At 31.3% G+C, this 21,771-nt stretch overlaps 1 long non-coding RNA gene across 1 annotated transcript; it reads right to left on the bottom strand.

Annotated features, from left to right (window-relative positions):
* Positions 1-11,147: 11,147 nt before the first annotated feature.
* On the bottom strand, positions 11,148-14,947 carry LOC139905014 (uncharacterized). The gene is made up of 3 exons (XR_011779437.1): positions 14,819-14,947; positions 13,025-14,601; positions 11,148-12,968 (listed from the first exon to the last, which is right to left on the bottom strand). It is a non-coding gene; the product is annotated as an uncharacterized lncRNA (long non-coding RNA).
* Positions 14,948-21,771: the final 6,824 nt, after the last annotated feature.

Raw genomic sequence — 21,771 nt, 5'->3', positions numbered from 1 at the left:
AGTTTCTAATATAAAATTCAAAAAAAAAAAAATTCAAAATCAAATTAAATTTCAAATATTATTTTTTTTAGTAAAAAGCAAAAATTCCTTAATTTGGAGGGGGAGGTGGTATTTTTTTCCTAACTTTGAAATGTAATAAATAAGAATTGGAATTGCAAATTAAGTATTATTTTCCCCGATGCCAATTCCAGAAAAACTACCCAATTCGGATTAATTGTTTCATTGCTACTAAAAATAGCACTAAATCATGTAGATTTGGTGAATCATATTTTCAAAAAATCACTTTATAGGCCACAAAAATAGAAATTTCCGATTATTTGGAATCTTTTCATTTTTCAAGAGGTAAAATCCATCAGGAATAGACAATTTATTATTGAAATTTTAATGACTAGTGATTGGTCAACACCCAAAGTACTTTCCTAAATAAAAGCTTGACAACACATTACATCAGGGGCAACGAAATCATTATTAAGAGCTAACTCCGTTCTCGTGTCTATTTATGGCATTTCCGTGCATCGATCACTCATTATGTAATGTTTATGTAATATTTTCTCTTTTCACATGTCATTGTTGGATGTCAGCCATCTTGGATCAGGCCTGTCACTACGGTAGAGAAGGAAAATAAATTAACAGCGGTTTTGTCAAAAAAGGAAGTTTTTTTTAATACTTAACAACATATTATTCAAAAAGAAGGAAATTAAAGATTTTTATACGAAAAAAAATCTGTTTCAATCATTTTTCTGTTTTTAAGGGGGATTTGCAACGGAAGGAAAACTAAATTTAAAGCTAAAAATAATTTTATTCCATTAGTTCTTTTTACAGACGTCAAAAATAGGCATAGAAAATTTAAAGCAAATGCTTCATATATTATCCATTGAAACTACCCATTTATCGGGATGGGAATTTTGTAGAGAGTGAGGAGAAGGCGGGAACAGGATGTATGGTATTACTGAATTACACTTTTACACATTACTTGCCTGTTATATACTTTTAAGAGAGAAAATGAACTGCTTCTTTAAAGAAAAGAATCTTCTACATTTAAAATAGCATTAGTTCAGAGAAAATACTATAATTATATATTTATTTTATTACACATATTTAAAACAATTTACACCAAATATGGATAGGAATGTTTACTTCAAAGGAGATGTGAACACTACGACGACCTATAAAAGAATTAATATAAAAAAGAGTACATGCAACAACCTTTTCCCTTTACTAATCTTTAAGCAGTGTGCTTCCTTGCCCGTATCTCAAAACCTCTCCATAACTTTATTTCTCTTTATTTTTGAATAGTACTAAGCCTTATTGTTTAAACAATGCTTCTGGAAGTTTCATTCTGGATAAATTTGAATTAATTGAAATTTGTCAGATTTAAGATAGATTAATTTAAAAGAAATATTTTTATAAAGGGTCCTTCTACATCGATTTTAACTCTAGTATCTCATAGTTTGATTAAATTCCGAATATTGTGACAGCTGACTGTAGCAAATCGCAAGAAACGTCATGACAGCTACGCTGGTCCCCTCCAAAACATTCTTCAAATGGTCAGTTGATGAATGATAATAAACCTTTGCACCATTTTTGTTTATGAATAGTGAATTACTATTAATTCATGGATTTTTTTCTTTTTTTGTCATTTGTATTTCTTGATTAAATCCATGACCCTAAATTGTATTAAAAACTGTTGGATAATTGTATCACCTATTACTTAGTTTTATTTTATTTTATTCAAGTATCACTCCTTTATTTTTTTTTTTACATTTTTGATATAAGGGAGTGTTATCAAGAGATGGATTCCTACGGGTAGGGCCGTGACTACAATTATCTAAAATATTTTGAATGACGTTTTCAATTTATTTGCTTCTTTTCGCATTATCCGTGTATTAAACGTTGATTGGTTCAATTCAAAATTGCTCTTGTTAAGATGTGAAAAATTCTTAACTATACTTGTATAATAATTCCATAGTTTTTATCAACTGATTTTGTGCCTTTTTCAGTGTTGTTTTTGGAGGAAAGGTTGCGAGACTCAATAAAAGGAATGAGTAATTATGTCTAACATGAACAATACCCCACTAATCGCGTCCTTACTTTTATTTATCTTGCAACCTCTCATCTCCAAATGAACAGAAAAAAAGACCAAAATTTAGTTTGTAGTTCAGAGGAGTCCGCAAGGGGTGGACTGCAAGGGCTGTAGACCCCCTTCCCCCCAAATTAAGGATTTTGTTATTTTTACAAGAAAATATAATTTAAGAAACAAATTTTGATACAAATTTAATTTTTTGTGAAGGTTGTGAATTTTTGAAAAAAAATTTCCAAAAAATTTAATATTTTAAATTTAGTTTTTGACTTTTTTTTTCCAAAAATTTAATTTTTTGTGAATAGCTATGGATTTAACAAATTTTTTTCCAAAAAATTTAATATCTTAAATTTTGTTACTAAAAATTTAATTTTTCTAATTTTCTTGCAATTAAATTTGTTTCCTACAAATTTAATTTTTCAATTTTTTTTTTCCCAAAAAATTTAATTTCTTCAATTTTTTTCCAAAAATTTAATATGCAAAATTTAATTTTGCAAGTTTTTGTTTTTTAATCCAAAAAACAAGCCCCTCCCAAAAAAAAAAATCCTTCAGACGGCATTGTAGCTTTCTTCCCAAATAAATAATTGGTATTTTTAATAACCAGTGGTAGTACCTGGCAATGTCTGGAGTTATTAGGCGTCGAAGAACATTCAAATTTTGCTTTAATAATATAGAAGAAAACTCCCAAACAAAACATGGGTGTTACTACCCGTTTTTCATGAGCACACTCATACAAAACTACTCAATCAAAAACTTAAACATTCTCTCCTCAAGAATAAAAAATTATAATAAAAAGTGATTTGATGAGCTGTTATGTATTTAATATGTCCTTTCTGGTTTTTATCTTCTTGTATATTCGTCTATGTATTATAAGTACTGAGTTTTACGTATTATAAATAGTCTCGTCTTTTGTAAATATATTGGAGTATAGTTAGAATACACATGATCATATAAACAGTGTGTAGTTTCATTCCTCCACGTCCTTCTTCCTCTCATCTTCCCGGTCATCCTGGATCTCTCCACCTTATTCATTGGCTAATGGATGTGGAACGGTCTCTCTTCTGGATCATCCCGAGTTGGATGAGGGTACATCGAACAAGATGTCTCCCAGGGACGAGCAGGGTGCTCGGGTCCTTAAAACCTCAACAAGGGTGAATGTTATTTCTCCCAGGGACGAGCAGGGTGCTCGGGTCCTTAAAACTTCAACAAGGGTGAATGTTATTTCTCCCAGGGACGAGCAAGGTGCTCGGGTCCTTAAAACCTTTATGAGGAGTATTGTCCTCCTTTCTCCGGTGCGCGTGCTGAGAGCACGGCACGTCTATGGAGATAAACTTTTTTGCAGTACAAGGAAGAATGTTTTGTCCTCGCCTGGACATGGATGGAGCGGATCTATAGGCTGCTGTTCATGGAGAGGAACCTGTTTAAGCACCGCCATGGATTTGGTGCTTGGGGGGTGATGTTATGTATTTAATATGTCCTTTCTGGTTTTTATCTTCTTGTATATTCGTCTATGTATTATAAGTACTGAGTTTTACGTATTATAAATAGTCTCGTCTTTTGTAAATATATTAGAGTATAGTTGGAATACACATGAACATATAAACAGTGTAGTTTCATTCCTCCACGTCATTTCTTCTCCTCATTTCTCTCGGTCATCCTGGATCTCTCCTATTATAAATAAGTTTGTGTCTCTCCCTCGTCAAGACGCAACATGAGCCAATGAGTACTTTAGCTTCCTGATAAACTTCAACTAAAGTCCCATTCATATTTTAAATTTTACATAAAGTACTTCCACTTTTCTTCTTTAATATGAGTGAAACTAAACTCCTGTAAGATTTAATTCATTTTATGCAATGCTCCCTGTATTTTAAACTTCCTATTTATGAACCCGGTGACTTATTTTCATATATCCATACATATATACTCTATTCTTTATCCACTAGATTGCTCTTAAGTGAAATAAAGTTGACTTTTTATAGACTTTTTCACGACAATTAGTAATATTAATTTGCAAAAGAACAGATGTTTCACTTCATCAAGTCTATTTGTATAAGCTCAATGAATACTTTAATCAGGGTCACTTAATGAAATGCCCTAATTCCCTTAATGGAACATCCTTTTAGAATTTAGATTGAAGGAAGTAAGAGTTGACGTTATTATAAAATAATATACTCTGGAGTTCAACTTTTGTTTATTAATTAAGAATGTTCATAGGAATTTTTCTCAGTTAAACAAAAAATTCATTCAAATTTACCCTATCAACATTCAAAACTCTAATAAAGGGAGAGGGGGTGCAGTAGAAAAATGGACATCTGACAACAAAACAGAGAGTAAATTTTTTTGCTAGTGAGGTAACATCGTATCATAGTAGAAAGTATTTTACAGCTTAACAACAACAACTAATTCAAGTTCAATCAATCAATGTTCCGAACACTACATAATAAGAACCTTCAGATACCATATAAAAAAAATGACAACTATCATAAAAATACAACATGGAATAGTCGTTGATTTTTTTTGGAGATATCATTGTGCCAAATAATGTAGCAACGTTTGAATTACTCACAATACTGATAAAAGAGAACCTTTTTGAATATAAAAGATTGATTTGTTCAATGTAGGTTTTCTCATTACCCCGAAAAATGTTTTTCAGCAGGATCCTGGGAACCAAATTGACAATGACGGGATCCCGTTAGTAAATAATAAATATTATGTAATTAAAGTATTTCTTTTTATCCTTTTTAAGCTTTAATCTAGTCACTAAACTTGCACCTTGCAACAGAAAAATGTGATGGAGAATTTAAGTACTTGGAATGAAGATCTTGCAACTATTTTGGACTATTTTAATACAAATTACTCAAACATAAATATTCTGTGTCATTACAAAGTTCAAAGGCCCACAGTTGAATTACTCATAATTAAATAATACACATGTAATTTTAATGTATCAAAATGATATGATAGTATTAATGTATAGTTGGTAATTAGAATTATCCATGATGTAATTAAATATTAGATTTTAAGACGAAGGAATAGCAACTTGTACAATGTGTTTATACAAGTTGCAACTCGTACAGAACTTTTACATTGGAGGAAATAACTACTAGCTACTCCTGAATGGTCATAATGAAGATGAAATCAGTTTTACTACAACAAAAGTTTTAAACGTTTTGTACATAAATTTAAATCCACACAAACACATTTAACAGAAAATATAAATTTGTTTCAAAATAATTAGTTAAAAACACCGTCATAAATGATTTTTTTGTTTGACCCTGTCTTGTTTTATTGTTTTTGCACGCCTTCATATTGTTTTAAAACATTTTGTAAAATGGTTCTCATTTTTTCACCCCATAGAAAAGTTTTTTATAAATTATCTTTGCAAATACTCTAAGATATAAAAAATAAAGATGTATTTCGTTATAGAAAAAAATAGTGCAATTAATGCTTTGTTTAGAGGCCCCAGATTCGTCTTTTGTGAATTCCGTTATCCACTTCGACCCACAACCAAAAATAAAAAAGTGTTATTTTATGAAAAATTTATTTTTTGGGTTCAGGTCTCATAAATAGGAAACTGTAATTTTACAATTTTGAATTCAATAAAATTCGATTCACAATTTTTTTTAATATTATGTTGGTAAACATTTCCACAGCGGTTATTGACAATGTCAGCTATTTTTTTTAATATTTTTTTGACAGAAAAAAAGATTAGACATCTTGTGGTGTTCTACGCGATTTTATACTATTGAAAAGAAAAAAAATTGAATCGCCATAGCTCATGGACAGCACGCTCGGGTGTTATTCTCTTGAACTTGACGTGTTTAAGTACGCGCCCGTTGATTCCTGGAGAAAGAAATATACTATATGTATTTGGATCTCACCCAAAAGATTCCTTGGTCAGATGGAGTAAATCCAATACTATAATGTTTACTTTACTTAATCAGAGCATCTCCATCTAATTTCCAATTAATGGAGCATTAAAAAAAAATGGACAGAAAAAATCAAAAACCTTTTAAATATTGTTTATTTTTCTAAAAAGCTAAATTTTGAAGAGTACACAATCCTTCAAAAGTTTTGAAAGAATTTTCTTCATATATTAATTTTGTCTTTCATTTTTTTTTTTTTTCAACAGTAGATACCAGAATGTTCCATTGAAGTAAGAACACTTACTACTTCAATAATTAATAAAGATTGAGTGATGGAATTTAATTCATATTTAGATATACCAAAGCATAAACAATTAGTAACAAAGAAAACTTGAGTTCTCTTGCTTACGTATAAGTCCAGAAAATGATACTTTATTTTCAAGGCTTGCAGAAATTGATCCAACGACTCGTCTTCCTTCTCTTTACGTGAAGCAAGCAAATGTCCAGCAAATATTTCATTGACGTGATCGAATAATTTCTGGAGACGCGCACTACAACCAGTTGGGCGTCTCCAAGACCACCTTCTACACCGTCGGCAAGTCTGAAACGTTGTAGAGGAAATCAAAGGGGCAAACTGGACCCCGAAGAGTTAAAGAAAAAAGACCATGCCACTCCCCTCAAGTCCCTGTAAGAGATCATGTTTCATACCAGATTGTCCATATAGCTATCGTAAAAGGTGGGTGGAAAGGCCACTTTTGACACCAACAATGAAAGAAACCCATCTCCTCCGTGTCAAGACTCTTTTGAATGAGTCCTTGGAGTTCTATTGAACTATTTTTGGACGCTTTTGGCCCCCTTACAACTCTTATGCGGGCGCCTCGAATACACCTTTTGGGTGCATATCAAGGGAAAAGCCTGTAATGTCCATCATCCATCCAAACACCGAGGCCCTCAAAGCCACTATCAGCCAGCACTGCGACGCCATAACAGAGGACTACATTCACAGCGGGTGTCAATCCTTCCGTGACCGCCGCCTGGAAGCCACCATTGCTGCTAAATCCAACACTAATAGTAGAAAATCACTGAGCACACCAAAAGACATCTAACCTTTGTAGCTGACCAAAACAAACTACCGATGCATACGTTGTGGAGATGTGTACCAACATAGTCAAAAAATACATTTGTGAATCGAATAAGAATTGAATTAGAAAATAATTGTGTGGAACTTATGCTACTAAGAAAATTGCCCAAAGGAAAATTTGCTGAGGCAGGATATTGTCACCAAATAGCCTGATTTTTAATTTTTTTAAACATACGAAGTTACTTATAACTAAACCTATAAAACTCATCAAATTAGCTGAAACAATAAAGTTTTGTGTTAAAGACAAATGTATTTCCTTAATTTCCTTTAATAATTAAAAGGCTTAATTTACAGAAGGGCAAACAATTCTTGTTTTTATAAACGCAATGCAGTATTGAATGCAACAGCAAAGTGGTACTTCCAACGATTCCGTTCTAGTAGTATAGACGTCGAAATTAAAATTATCCGTTGTTTTCTTTCTTCACATTTTGTTCCAAAATCCATATTTGGAACAAAAAATTATTTGTTCCACCTCAGACAAATTTCCCCTTGAGCAATTTTACTAGTGCCAGAACTTATATTATGAAATAGTTAAATGCAAAATTTCCACGATAAATCCCGGGGAAATGGGATCCCAGGATACCGAGAGATGAACTCCCAGTTCATATGTATCGAACATGAATAACGATGAAATAAGATATTAATAATAAGTTCATTTGTTGGACATTGCCAACATTTACAAGGTACAGCGTAGGAGTTTCACTTAATTTTGAAGATGAGTAGGTAGATAAAGATTTCATGAGACTGTTATTAACCTCATAATATACAAACAAGAATATAATGTCCACATTTGATGGATAATATGTTTTTATTGTCAAACATGATTCATTAATTAATTACATATACTAGAACGTATACTTCACCAATGTTAAACATACAAATATTTGTTTTTCATTGAATTTGTTTAAAAAAAAATGATAGGATTAATATATGTACAAAATTAATAATGGGTAGAGACAGGATTTTTGGTAGAGCTCGAGGAGAAGGCGGGAGCGAGAAATGTGTTTGATGATGAAAATCGTGTTTATTTTGGGCATGTTAAAAAAAAAAAAGAAAGAAACGTAAAATCAAGTTGGTAATCCTCACAATTTGACGAATGTTTTGTCTTTAGTTGTTATGACTTTCTGTAGATCAGCTGTGACAAGGAAATAAACAAGAATATCGCCAAAATTACTCCGTTGTCGGTCCTCAGTTCCACTTTGAGTCCAACAAGGACTTAGAGTTATAACTCACCCAACAGATCCTCAACCTTACACATCTTTTCTTTAATGATCATACACTAATGTCCAATCAGGTTTGGAATATAATTGAATGAATTAATAAAGGAAGTTCACTCCTAAAGAGTTAATTAATAATGGCAACTGCGTTGGAAAAGAAAATCCATTCTTCAGAGTATCAATTTAAAAAAAAACCAGACCAACTAAAAAGTAAATACGATTTATGGTATAAATGAATTAAGACGATTGCTAATATCAGCTGCTTGTTATATGATTTTTTGGGGGAGAAAATGAATTTCTGCTATTAAGGGAAAACCCTCTACATTTAAAATATAATTAGTGGAGGGAAAATATTATAATTATATTTATTTTATGATCTATTTTCAAATCAATTTAAACATCAAATTAGCGAGATTTTTTTAGAGGAGATGTTAACACACTCAGGACTGATAAAATAATGAACAAAAACAAGAAAGACCCAAGCCATCAACAATTTTTTTTTTCTTTTCTAATCGGGAAACTTAGTTTTTTCTTTACACAGATCCCTTCTTCAAATTCATTTGATGTAGATATTTGGGCTTCTCATTTCCCAAAAATTATCATTGAGCGGGATCCCGTTACTAAATAATTAATATTGTTATATTTAACCAATAAATGTTTTAATTTTTTTCTACTGGAACATAATTTTATCAAGTAAAAACGTTTCATATGAAGAAAAAATGATTTTTAAAATATATATATTTTTTTATAAAATTACTAATTACCTATTTAAAGGGTCTACTGTCGGGTACACTTACCAACAGGCGTACCATGCAGAGTTAAAACAAGTTGCAATTTGACACATTTATGTTGAATATGATATTAAACAGACGTTTTGTTGGTCTGTTTCATTTTTTATTTGCAACAAAAATAATTTGAAAGGTTAAGTATTCATTGATATATACATTTTAAGAATAAAAAATACATTTGATGTTATTTCTAACCCATATATTCATAATTTTAATATTCTTCATTACCACTCCTACTAATAATGTAATCTTTTTAGTGCTTACAGGTTCCACATTTTTGAATTCCGTAGCCAGATCCAACTGCAACAAAAACCAAAAATAACAAGTCTGAACTGTGTCTAAATGCTCATTCGTTGAATCAGAATTAACTCCTTTTAATTTATGAACAATTCCTAACAATTATTGAATAATAATTCTTCTGTTCTAAAGAATTGACTACCAATAGATTTTGGGCCTTTTTTCAATTTATTTTCGGAGGAAATGTTGCATAATACAATTAAGGTAACGACGTATCCAAACAATATATCAGGCAGTGACGTCATATCAATCCATCTAGACCATCTTTTACTAAACCTATTCACATACACTACGGGTTACGAAATTAATCCGGAACCTATCTTACCAAATTACAAAATTTGAATATCATAATCATAAAATTTTATGTTTAATTTTGGTTTTGAACTGGATTCGAAAGTTTTGGTACCCGAAATTTACTCGAATATTTATATTTAAAGATCTGAACCGACCAACATCCGAGAAAATGTGTATCCATTCTATCTTTACCTACAGATCTCGATTTTTAATTTCATATAAAGGACTGATACCGGACCGGACTTTTTATTTAAAAAAAAAAAAACTTCAATGAGGAATATATGTAGAACCTGACGTTTATTAAATGTCATAATAAATCTTCACATTGTCCATTCATAAAAAATGTTTTTAAAAATCATCTTATATAAAGCCTTGTGCCTAATATCTTGACTTGAAATATAAGGATGCTCTATACTGGGCATATGTGTTATTCTATATGTGTCTGTTTCGAATGAGTAGTTTTATTGTTCGTTTAACAAGAGATTTATGAAATATTATCATTTACAAAGTAAGTGAATCATAAAATTTAAGATTGTAAAATCCTAGAAACAACTATAAACAGATTCCTCCAAAAAAACGTTTGATTTTAATATCAGCATATCAAATAAAGGTCTGTTTGTTCCCCTTTTTTAGAAAGCATACACAACGAAGGGGATAGTCCTTGTTTTTGACATATTTCACAATGCTCCCCATAAATGTGTATGTTTGTATTTTATTTATTTATAGAAATAGGACTTGTTCAGGGAAATATCAGGATTTCATCATAATATGTAGTTTGAAAACTTTTAACCTTGGATGTTATGGTTTGTAGTCACTCATGGAGACAGAAAAACATTAGTGAATCCAAGGGGTTTCTTTTGCCAATACCAGTTATGAAAAAAGAAGAAGAAATATCAACAGCTGACAATAAGTACACTGAGCTAGCGAAGTAACGCCGTGAGGTACGACTTTTACATTCGATTCGCACAGATTGTCAAATTTTGGCAATGCTACATCCATAGGCGTAGTTTGCAGATTGAAATTTAATTTTCGATTTTCGAAAAAATTGTGTGTATAGCTGTGGATTTTCGATTTTTTTTTCGAAAAAATTCATATTAAAATTTCATTTTTAAATGTTTTTTTCAAAAAAAGTTTAATTTTCTGTAAAAGTTATAAATTTTTGAAAAATGTTTTCCCAAAATTTAATATTTTGAATATTATTTTTTAAATTTTTTTGAAAAAAATTAATTTTCTGTCAAAAACTCTGGATTTTTTTAAATTTTTGTTCAAAAAAAATAATTGTTTGTGAACAACTGTAGATTTTTTAGATTTAAAATTAAAAAATAATAATCTTAGGATTTTTTTTAAAGAAAATTCCAAAAATTAAGCAACTCCGCCCCAAAAAAAACAACAAAAAAAACACAAAAATATATATATATATAATCTTGCTGTTTCCCCTGATATGATACTATAAAATTCAATTAATAAATTATTTAACTTAATGTAAAACAGTAGTTTGAGAACGAAATATATAATTTTATAGACTATAGAAAAATAGATATACCAATATAAATGCAATTATTCAAATGATGATAAGCTTCATATTTCAATGATTAGATGCATTAGGATCATTTACTTGAGGGGCTGAGTCACTCTCGTCAAAGTTCAATTATGTCTATTTAAATGCAGTTTAATACACATAAATTGTTTTTATACAATAACTTCAAATTATGTTATACTTATATAAATATAAGATATAGTTCGTTGTCTTGATCGCCACCTCATTATGAGTCAGATCTCTCCAAAAACGTTATGGAGGGAACATGCATAATATTCATCAAAAACTTATTGTGAGACTAATATAATAGTTAGGGAGACTGAGGACAGCTTTTGGGTCAAGTACAAGAGGTAGAAAATAGTCCTTATACTGCAAATTCAAGTGGAGTCTCGAGCCTTTGTCTCATTGTATTTATTTTGATTAAATGACGTAGGGAATCGTTATAATCAATTAAGAACCTTTTACTTACATTTATACTAGTGCGTAATCCTTTTTTATTTCAGTAGTCAGTACACTCATTACATTTTATCATTGTATGATTGTAGCCCTAATAAATCAGTCGATCATCAGTACCGGGTGGTCCATTGAAAACTGAACACTTACTAATTCAATAATTAATGAAGATTGAGCGATTAAAATAAATTCAAATTGCGATATTTTTAAGCATCAACAATTAGTTACAAAACAAAATAAACATGAGCTCTCTAGCATACGTACAAGTTGAGAAAATTACACTTGAACGTGATCGACGAATTTTCAATCTTTCATTCCAAACAGCTGGGCGTCTCCAGGACCACTGTCTATGCCGTCGGCAAGTCCAAAACGTCAGAGAGAAAGAAGGGATCTGTCAAAAAGGCCAAACTGGACCCGGAAGAGCTAAAGAAACCAGCCAAGACCAATCCCCTCAAGCCCACGATGTAATGCGATGAACAAATTTTGTTGAAATTCTATTGTTAATTTATAAATTATATCTTGTTTAAGTTTAAAATTTATAGTGTTCAGATTTTAATGCACCACTCGGTAACTCTCTCTCTCTCTCCGTTTAACTTTCCCTGCCGTCTCCTCATGTCTATTCTGTATTAGAGACGACGTTGTCTTAGATCCTTTTCAAAGTCCTCTTCGAGTCCTTCAGATATAGAAACTGTTTAACCTCCGGCACCACTTATTCTGTAGATGCAGGGCACAAGTGATCGCCTTAAAACTCAATAGGGTTTTAAACGAGAATTATGATTGTTTCACATAATGAAATGCGAAAAATCCAAGCTCAAAGGAAAGTTAATAGCGCACGAAAATGATGCCGTAGAGTTAGGAGTTAATAGGCTTGATACCAAAAAATTTCCTCTCCATGATACCTATCACGTTCATCCCTCAATTATACTGTAATGGTTCGTGGTAATTACATTATAAAGTCGTAGTGCTTTACTTAATGAGATGTGATCTTCTACAGTCTCATTCCTCAACCCATGGATGGACTCCAGTATCTCTCTCCTCTTACTCCAATAATATACTCGTCGTTTTGTAAATTGATTTCCTTATTATTACAAGGATTGAATATCAACTTTCCACTTTCGCTATCTTCAATTTCGATATAGTAGCAGAAAGTTTGACTTTCGGGCAAAGTTATAGAATGTACCCAAATATTTTTGTATTAACTCTCCTCGAGTGTTATTTGAAACATAGAAGGTTCTCATTTCCAGATCCGAAACGTGTCGTACTCTATCCTCCAAAACCATAACATAACCAAGCATCTGATTTAAAAAATAAATTTTAATCAATATATCTCTTTCCCTCAGCCTGCACTCACCCATATGCCCAGCTCTTTGACTATAGAACGTCTTGCCGTTTTTAGACAAATCTATAAAAATACACTTCCTCTTCTTTTAATGTTCCTTTAATTGGTTCGATGGAGTTGCACTGATTAAGTATAAGTAAACACTATAGAATTACAATTACTCCAACTAATCTAGGAATCTTTTGGTGAAATCCATATACATATTGTAAATTTATTTCTTTTAGAAATCACCGGGGCGCGAACTTACACACATCAAGGTCAAGAAAATAACGCCCGAGCGCGCTGTCCATGAGCTATGGCTATTTCATTTTATTTGTTTTGGAAATATGAAAGTGTGCGCTTGATTGTACTATTATTTATTAGATCAAGTATCTACACTCTAAAATGACTTGTTTTAAACATAGATACATACAGACAGACATATTTTGTTTTATTGATATTCTTTATGCACCAGCGATTTTGTTATGATGCAGCTGTCTGGTGGCGACTCTTTTTCACGTTCCTCCTTCCAGGCCCGAATACAGAACGGTAATTTATGCTGGACGCAGATACATCAAATAGCTCTTTTTCAACATCTATATATACAATTCAAGCGAATTTTCAAGTAAATCCGCCGAAAAATGTGCCCTCATTGACAATTTTATTATTCTTGAAATTTTTTGATCTTAACACACTGTATATACGAGGGTCGTTTGAAAAGTCTTTGCAATCTCCAAGAGGTGGGACTACTGGCGTATATCGAGGTGTTTTTTTTAATATTAACATCTCTTGGAATAACACACACCAACTTTCAGTCAAATTTGTCTATTTCTGTCTGTTCGGCATTCGTTTGAATCGAGGAATCGGGCGGAAAGGTTATGACTAATTGCTAAGGAATAATCCTCATCAAATATCTGTAAAAGGGTTAAACTATTACAGGTACATATGATTCATCGTTATTGGACTGTTTGAAAACGGAGCTGCAAGAAAAAACCCCATAATTGGCCTACAAAAAAGTACTTTTCCATCCCGACAATACACCATCTCACACTTCAGGAGTATTGTCTCAAAATTAATGGAAATAGTGTAATGTTCTACGAACACCACCAACAGACGGAAGCAACGGACCGGAGTAAAGTCAATCAGAACACCTTTGAATCGGGGGTACAATCATACACTAAAACATATATTCTGTAAGGGATTACATTTAAAAGGATGTACATACTATGACTATTAAAATATACCAACTCGTAAAAACACAAGGTACCTTACTATCTATTTAAAATAAATCCCTACGTCATGATCTAAAAGTAAATAAAAGACAATAAATAACAAATAGGGTTCGAACTTGATATTCCGAAGGACTAACAAACTCACGTTCTTTCCCTCTTCTGTTGTTCATCACCATTTCCTGAATTTTATCTATGATTTCTGGAGTAGTAACCTAAAACTCGACTCATACGAATTCCAAACAGAAAGAAATAGACCGATCTGCCTGAAAGTTAGTGTGTGGTCTTCCAAGGAATGCTAATAACTAAACATAACCTGGATACGCGCCAGTTACGCCATCTCTCGGAATTTGGACGTACTTTTCAACAAATCCTTGAATTCTTTGAAAATCAAGAAAAAAGAAGGAGGAATAAAATTATAGATTATTATAGAATAAATTCGATCACAACCTCCTCAATAAAAACTTGGTTGCTCTATATCTAGTCTCTATGTTAAGTACCCCAAGCTCCCCTAAATATATCATGATAGATTTAAATGCATTGATTGAAAATTATATAACATCTTTGCATGTTGTTTCGTATGAATAATTTAACTCACAATGTTAAGCCAAGTTGTTTAATCTTCTCTTTTTCTTTTAAATACATACAAGTTCACAACTCAATGATAAATATTTAAATGAAAAAATAAGGATCACATTTCAGTATCTACATAATAATATAATAGTCAGAAGAGGTATGATTCATTTTGAATTTCCTGAATGTACTTTAAACATTTATGTATCTTGTGTTATAACTAGTGATGGGACGATTAAAAAAAAAAATGTCGATTCTGAAAAATGTGATTCTAGTAAAATTATTATAATGGTGATTCCGATTCTTTAATATTTTAAATAATAGTTTTTAAAAAATACCCTTTTGACTATCAGAATGCGATCCACAGGTTATATTAGAAGGGAGACGAAAAAAAAAAAACTAAAATATTCTACCTACAGTTTCATATTTTTAAAATCTCTCAAATCCACAACTATTCACAAAAAATTATATTTTGGGGAAAAAAGGTTCAAAAATCTACAACTATTCACAAAAATATTTTTTTCACAACTATTCACAAAAATTTAATTTTTTTGGGAAAAATCAAAATTCACAGCTATATCAAAAAAATAATTTTTAGGGAGAAAAATTTACAAAATCTACAGTTGTTTACAAAAAGTAAAAAAATCGGAAAAAAATTTCAAAACCCATGGCTTTTCTCAAAAATTAAAATTTTTGTTAAAAAATTTCAAAAATCCACAACTATTCACAAACCATTAAATTTTTTTCCAAAAAATTCAAAAATCCACAGCTAAATACAAAAATTAACTAATTTTTATGGAGAAAAATTTACAAAATCTACAGCTAAATACAAAAAAAAAATTTTTATGGAGAAAAATTTACAAAATCTACAGCTGTTTACAAACTGAAAAAAAATTGGAAAAAAATTCAAGTATTATTTTTTTTTCAAAACATTTCATAAATCCCAAGTTATTCCCAAAAAAAAATTTTTAATATAACTTTTTTTTGCAAAAAAAAAAATTCAAATATTAAACTTTCTTGAAAAAATTCAAAATATATAGTTTTTGATATAAAAAATTGAAAAATTATATTCAATTTTCTAGTAAGAAGCAAAAATTCCTTAATTTTGTGTGGAGGGGGGCTATTTTTTCCCAAACTTTGAAAAGTAATAAATAATTAAATATATTGTAATAAATAATAATACATCATCAGTTGGCGATCCCTATTTCATGTCCAGAAAAAAACCCTCGATTCTCATATTCCAATTAATTGTCCCATCCTAATTTTTTTACCTCGCCCATTTTATAGGAGTTGACAAACTGAAGATGGAAGTTTTCTTTTCCAATGCTGTTGCCAATATTATTTTAATTTATTTAATTTTTGTTTAGGAGTGAAATTTCCTTTTATACTAGATTCAATTATATTCAGAAACCAAAAGAGACGAACACTATCGTTGTATTGCAATGTAAGATTACTCCACCTGTACTGAGCTTTACACTTTTCTTCTCCTCCCCAAATCCTCTCAGTGGTTTGTCACGCTAAAGTCAACCCCTCTCTTCTTCTGATACATCCTGAATCATAACGACGTGGAAATCACTGTTGTTGCTTGTTCATCATCTATCATCGAACGAGTGTGCATTTCTACAAACGTGTCATGACTTGTAATAGATATAGCCCCAGGTGTTACCAGAAAAACTTTTTTATTATTTTTCATAGAGGTTTTCATTTTATACGCACAAATTACATAAGAAATAAATGAAGGAAGAAGGATCACGTAAAAAGATCACATAAATAAACATTATCCCTTTCAAAAAAAACTTTAATTACTATACACGTATTACTTATCAAAAACAACTAAATAAAATCCATCATCATACAGAATTTAGAACACACATACAAGCATATAACTAAAACCAAAATAGGAGCAAATAAGTATAAAATATAAGTAGCAATCTAACACTAAAAGCACAAACTCTAGATATTTTGATACTCTAGATACTCTAGACTCTAAATATTTTGTGGACTCGATGTCCACAAAATATTTAGACTCTTTAATACCTAATAACATCGCCTCCATGTTTCCATCCAGATTCAGAGGTGTTAGGAACCATCAAAGAGAAGGAAAAATACCTTGCAATGGCTGAGATGAGAACAGTTCTTATCTCTTCAGCAACTAAGGGTTCATACTTGATAATTTTGCTGGTAGTAAGAGCTTTGGAATTTAATAAAGCTAATTCCAACGCCTTTGTCTTTACCGCAGATCCCTTTCGTTTTGAAAGCCCAAACAAAACCAGTGCTTTTATAAATTTTGATTCTTGGTCATCTAAAAACTTTTTTCGTTCGAGAGTGCAAGGAAAACTGTTAAGGTCAGAACTCCTGGGGATTTTTGAAATTTTTCCCAAAAAATTTCAAATTCCTTTTTTCCAAAAAAACAAAACAAATATTAAATTTTCCCCCAAAAGTTTCAAGTATAAATATATACATTAAGGTAATTCAAAAATACAACATTGAAAACTCTTTTTAGAGAGGCACTGATTTTGCAATTTAAGAATATCTAGGACCAAAAAGTTTGAAAAAAACCCTGCTTTAAGATAGTATTTCCTCTCTACTCCTCAATAATGCATGACATTTCATTATTACTACTAATTGGACAGATTGAATTGCCTTTCAAGTTCATATACATAAAGTGAACCTTCTCTAGGATCGACCAAGGCGCAAACCTACGTATATTCAGTTCAAGATCTTCTGAATGCGTTGTCCATCGAGCTTACAAAAAGATATATTTAAAAAAATATGCATCTCCAAGGGTTTTAGTTAAATTTTGTATGTTTTAAGTGATCCCATTTTGAAATATTAAAATTATCTCATCCTTAACTGATTACTTTATTGTTTCTATCCTGGTATCTCATTCCCAAGTCCCTCGTCCATCGTGGAATTCAGAATCCGAATTTGAACATCTCTTGAGATGGATGATCAAGTTAAAAGTATCATCCTTTGATTTCCTCCATCTTCCTTTTAAGGGGGGCATAGCGTTATGAAAAGGGCCTGGAAATTGGAAAAAATGTTTATTATTTCCTAGTACACTCCTCATAAAAAAATGGGATCACTTAAAAAATACAAAATGGAAGTAGAATGATTCCATCATTAGTCCAATAGAAAACAACCATTTAATGTCTTTTATATTAATGCACATTACATATTTTGATTAAAAAATTCAAAGGGAAAGTCAATTTCAACCAAAAATAAACAATAACAACGTATAAACATCATTCATTTATAATTTAAGGCGAAATATCCTAAAGGTGAAATGGTTAAAGGTAAAATGACCTGTGGCAAATAGTTTAAGGAAAAAGTACCGGGAAATTTTATAACTTATAACTATGGAATATTCAATTATTGCATTGTAGGGGGTGGGCTGGAGGAGCTGTATCCCCCTTCCCCCCCCCAAAAAAAAGGAATTTTTGCTTTTAACTAGAAAATATAATTTTTTCCTCAAAAATTTCATTTTTTGTCAACAGCTGTAGATTTTTTTCCAAAAAAATTAATTTTAATAAACAAATATGTCTTTTTGAAATTTTTTTCCGGAAAGTTTAATATTTAAAATTCAATTTTTGATTTTTTTTTTTCAATTAATTAAATTTTTTGTAAACAGGAGTGGATTTTTGAAATTTTTTTCCAAAAAATTTTATATTTGAAACTTAATTTTTGTAATTTTTTGTAAACAGCTGTGGATTTTTAAATTTTTTCCCAAAAACACAGCCCCCTTCCCCCCCCACCTGATTATTCTCATATCAAATAGTACAAATCCCTCATTTAAAATGATTCATCTCATTTTTTGGTTGCAAATTGCACAAGTTACAACATTTACACAGCATATATACATAACTATTGCTAAGATAGTTGAACTGTTAATCGACACGGAAATCAAAGGGTGATTATTTATTTTGAAATCCATTATATTCAACTCAAAGGAACACCGTCCTAATACTTTATGAATAATATTTATCAATTTGTGAATACGTATACCTTTCAGATATATGTATGAAATTGCTTTGAAATAGATTAATATGTACTTTCCAATACAATTAACTTGGGGGAGAGCGTCCCTAGATGGCCTTCTTTAATTACTTGCATGTTTCTACGTTCTCTACTCCAGCAATAAAGCATTAAAACGTAGTCACGAAACTCGACCGTTAGATTGAGGAAATATAATGGTGCAGCGTTTTAAGATGTCACTTTTCATATGACGTCACTCTGCTATTTTTCTTTCTAAAGTTGACTAGAATATGAATAGTGATGTAAATCCGTTGTGTTTTTTTAGCTGGCCCGTTCATTTGTAATCGGTAGTATAAAGAAGGAATTTTTTTTTCCTTACCAGTTTCCATTATAATTCAACTCCTAAGTAGTGAATATCCTTTGCTAAATAGATTAAATTATATTCAAAACCAGTTTGTACGTTCGTGTGTGCTCATAAAAGACAGAGCGTAATCCTGAGGATTTGTTGCGGAGTTTTAATTGTAAGTCCTTGTCGGACTCAGAGTAGAATTGGGGATTGATATCGGAGTAATTCTAGCAAATTTCCTTGTTTATATCCTTTTCTCCTTCCTCTCTTGTCACAGCTGATTGTAGCTGATCTAATGGAACACCATGAGCATTATTCTTCCTCTTCTCCAAGAAATTATTCAAATTGTCAGGGTTACCATGTTGACTTTCGGTCTCTTTTTTTTTAACATGCACTTTCCACACTGGATTTTCATCATTGGATTTAAAAAGATAATGATAAAGAGGAATTTACAATCGACGATTTATGAAGCCCGCCTCATACTCAAAAATTGCTGTAGGGTAAGAAAAAATTATTTCAATCTTTGATTTGTCCTTTTTTGAATAATTCACCAAAGAAAAGAGGAGTTTTCAATTATGCATTTATGATTTGTTAATTTTTACTATAATAATAAACGTATAATTTAAAATGCAAAGGTCAACAATTATTGTCAGATATGGGAACTTGGACTGGAGACTTGATTTAGACTCCATAGTTTAAAAATAAAAAATGAAAAAAATAACACAGAATAAACACTAATCAATAATATTTGAATTCGAAATAAAAAATTATTGGATTAACTAAACTCCATATTATAAAAATCTTCTAAAGCAAGGCTAAGACCGTTTTCCGGACCTGGAATGAGCATATTCTAGAAAGTAAAATATATTCTAACAACTCCTAATTATATTTCCAAATAATAACTAAACAGTACCTCTAGCGGATAAAAAAAGTGTATGTGCAACAAAACATTTTTCAACTATTGATCACGTGGGTCCTCGTTTCGCTACATGGTTTAAAGCTGTGCCCCACAGTATCGTATGTAACTTATAGAGTAACCATCTATTACAGGGGCGTCCGAAGGTTGATAGTATCAGGGGGGGATTGGTTATTGGAATTTTTTTTGAAAAAGAATCAAAAAATTAATATTTCTAGAAAAATGTGAAATATAAGATAATAAAAAAAATATATTTTAAATATTAAATTTTTTGGAAAAAAATTACAATAAAACCACAGCACCGTTCACAAATCCATCCAAATTTTTTTAACTTGATAAGAAATTCAAGCATATACATGTGTATTTTCAGAGCAGGAGAATGGATATATGGCTCACGCATATAATTCTATTTATCATAAATTGCGAGAGTTCCTAAATTTTTGAGTTTTAATTTAGAGCATATTTAAGAGTTAATTAAAAGTTGGAACTGGTATCAAAATGCAATGTATTATATATAAAAACTAGGTAATATACATAATGCCTGATAATACATATAACAATACAAAGTCAAGCAGAGTGCCTATGTACTTGTACTTTAAGCACGTTAACTTATTTCATATAATCATGTGAGTCCTGCCAGAAAAAAAACAAAAATATGTCAAAAGAGGTATTGTGGTTAAACCAATTATGTCTTTTGATTTCAACTCTCGCTGTCAAGTCGATCTCATCAATTTTCAAGCCCATTTGACCAAGAATACAAATTTATAATGGTGTATCAAGAACATATCACTAACTTTGGGGTTCTCAAGGCATTGAAATCAAAGCGGACGGAAGAAGTATCATCGACATATTTACGTTACTTGGTGCTCCAGCTATTCTCCAGTCCGATAATGACCGATAATTTGAAACAGAGCGATAAATAGTCTAAAAAATCGTCCAGGGAAGCCACACCACTCACAAAGTCAGGAGATTTTCAAACGAGCTAATCAAGACATTGAAAATAAATTGTGCAATTGGATAAAAAAGCAGCTGTTGGAGTGAGGGATTAAGATTCGTTCAGCTTGGTCTCTATACGGAGCTCTATTTGGTTGCGAGCCAAGAGTTGGCCTTTCGACGTCATTTCTACCAGATTACATTTTTCAAGAAGTAGTGGCTGAGGAAAAACTCGAAAATGTAATAAACAGCATTCAAATAACAGTGGAGAAAAAAGAAATAGCAGATAAGCAATGCAAAAGCTACAGCCCCTAATAGAATTCATAGATGATAATCCAGCCTATGACGGCGGAAACCAGATCCAGTTTGATTCTTTTAGTATCGAAAATCCTTCTACTTCAGTGGACACTAAAAAACTAATTTCTCCTAACATTTGCTGCGTATGTTAAAGAAAAACAAGGATGCAAGCACGTGTCAAAAATACGACCAAAACGTAAACACCATGTGCGGACAATATTCTCAAAGCAATGCTTGTTAAGAAGTTAAAGTTGGTGTGGTTAACATTTAATGCAATGTTTGCTTCCATATTGAGGAGGCCATCAATAACAAAATGGTATCAAAATAGAACACGAGATGCAGGCACAAAAAATGAAAAGAGTCTGAAAAAAAGTCATCCTACGCCTTTGAATGCAACAGTCGGAGTTCGAACACCCGACGTAGACAAAGGGGGCGGGGTAGATCGTGTGACCTATTAGCTGTTGTTATGAGCGTGACGAAAGATGGATTTTACAAGCTTGGAACTACAGGA

This window comes from Lepeophtheirus salmonis, chromosome 3 (assembly GCF_016086655.4).
Source record: "Lepeophtheirus salmonis chromosome 3, UVic_Lsal_1.4, whole genome shotgun sequence".
NCBI lineage: Eukaryota > Metazoa > Arthropoda > Copepoda > Siphonostomatoida > Caligidae > Lepeophtheirus > Lepeophtheirus salmonis.
This window is presented reverse-complemented; position numbering and strand designations above follow the sequence as displayed.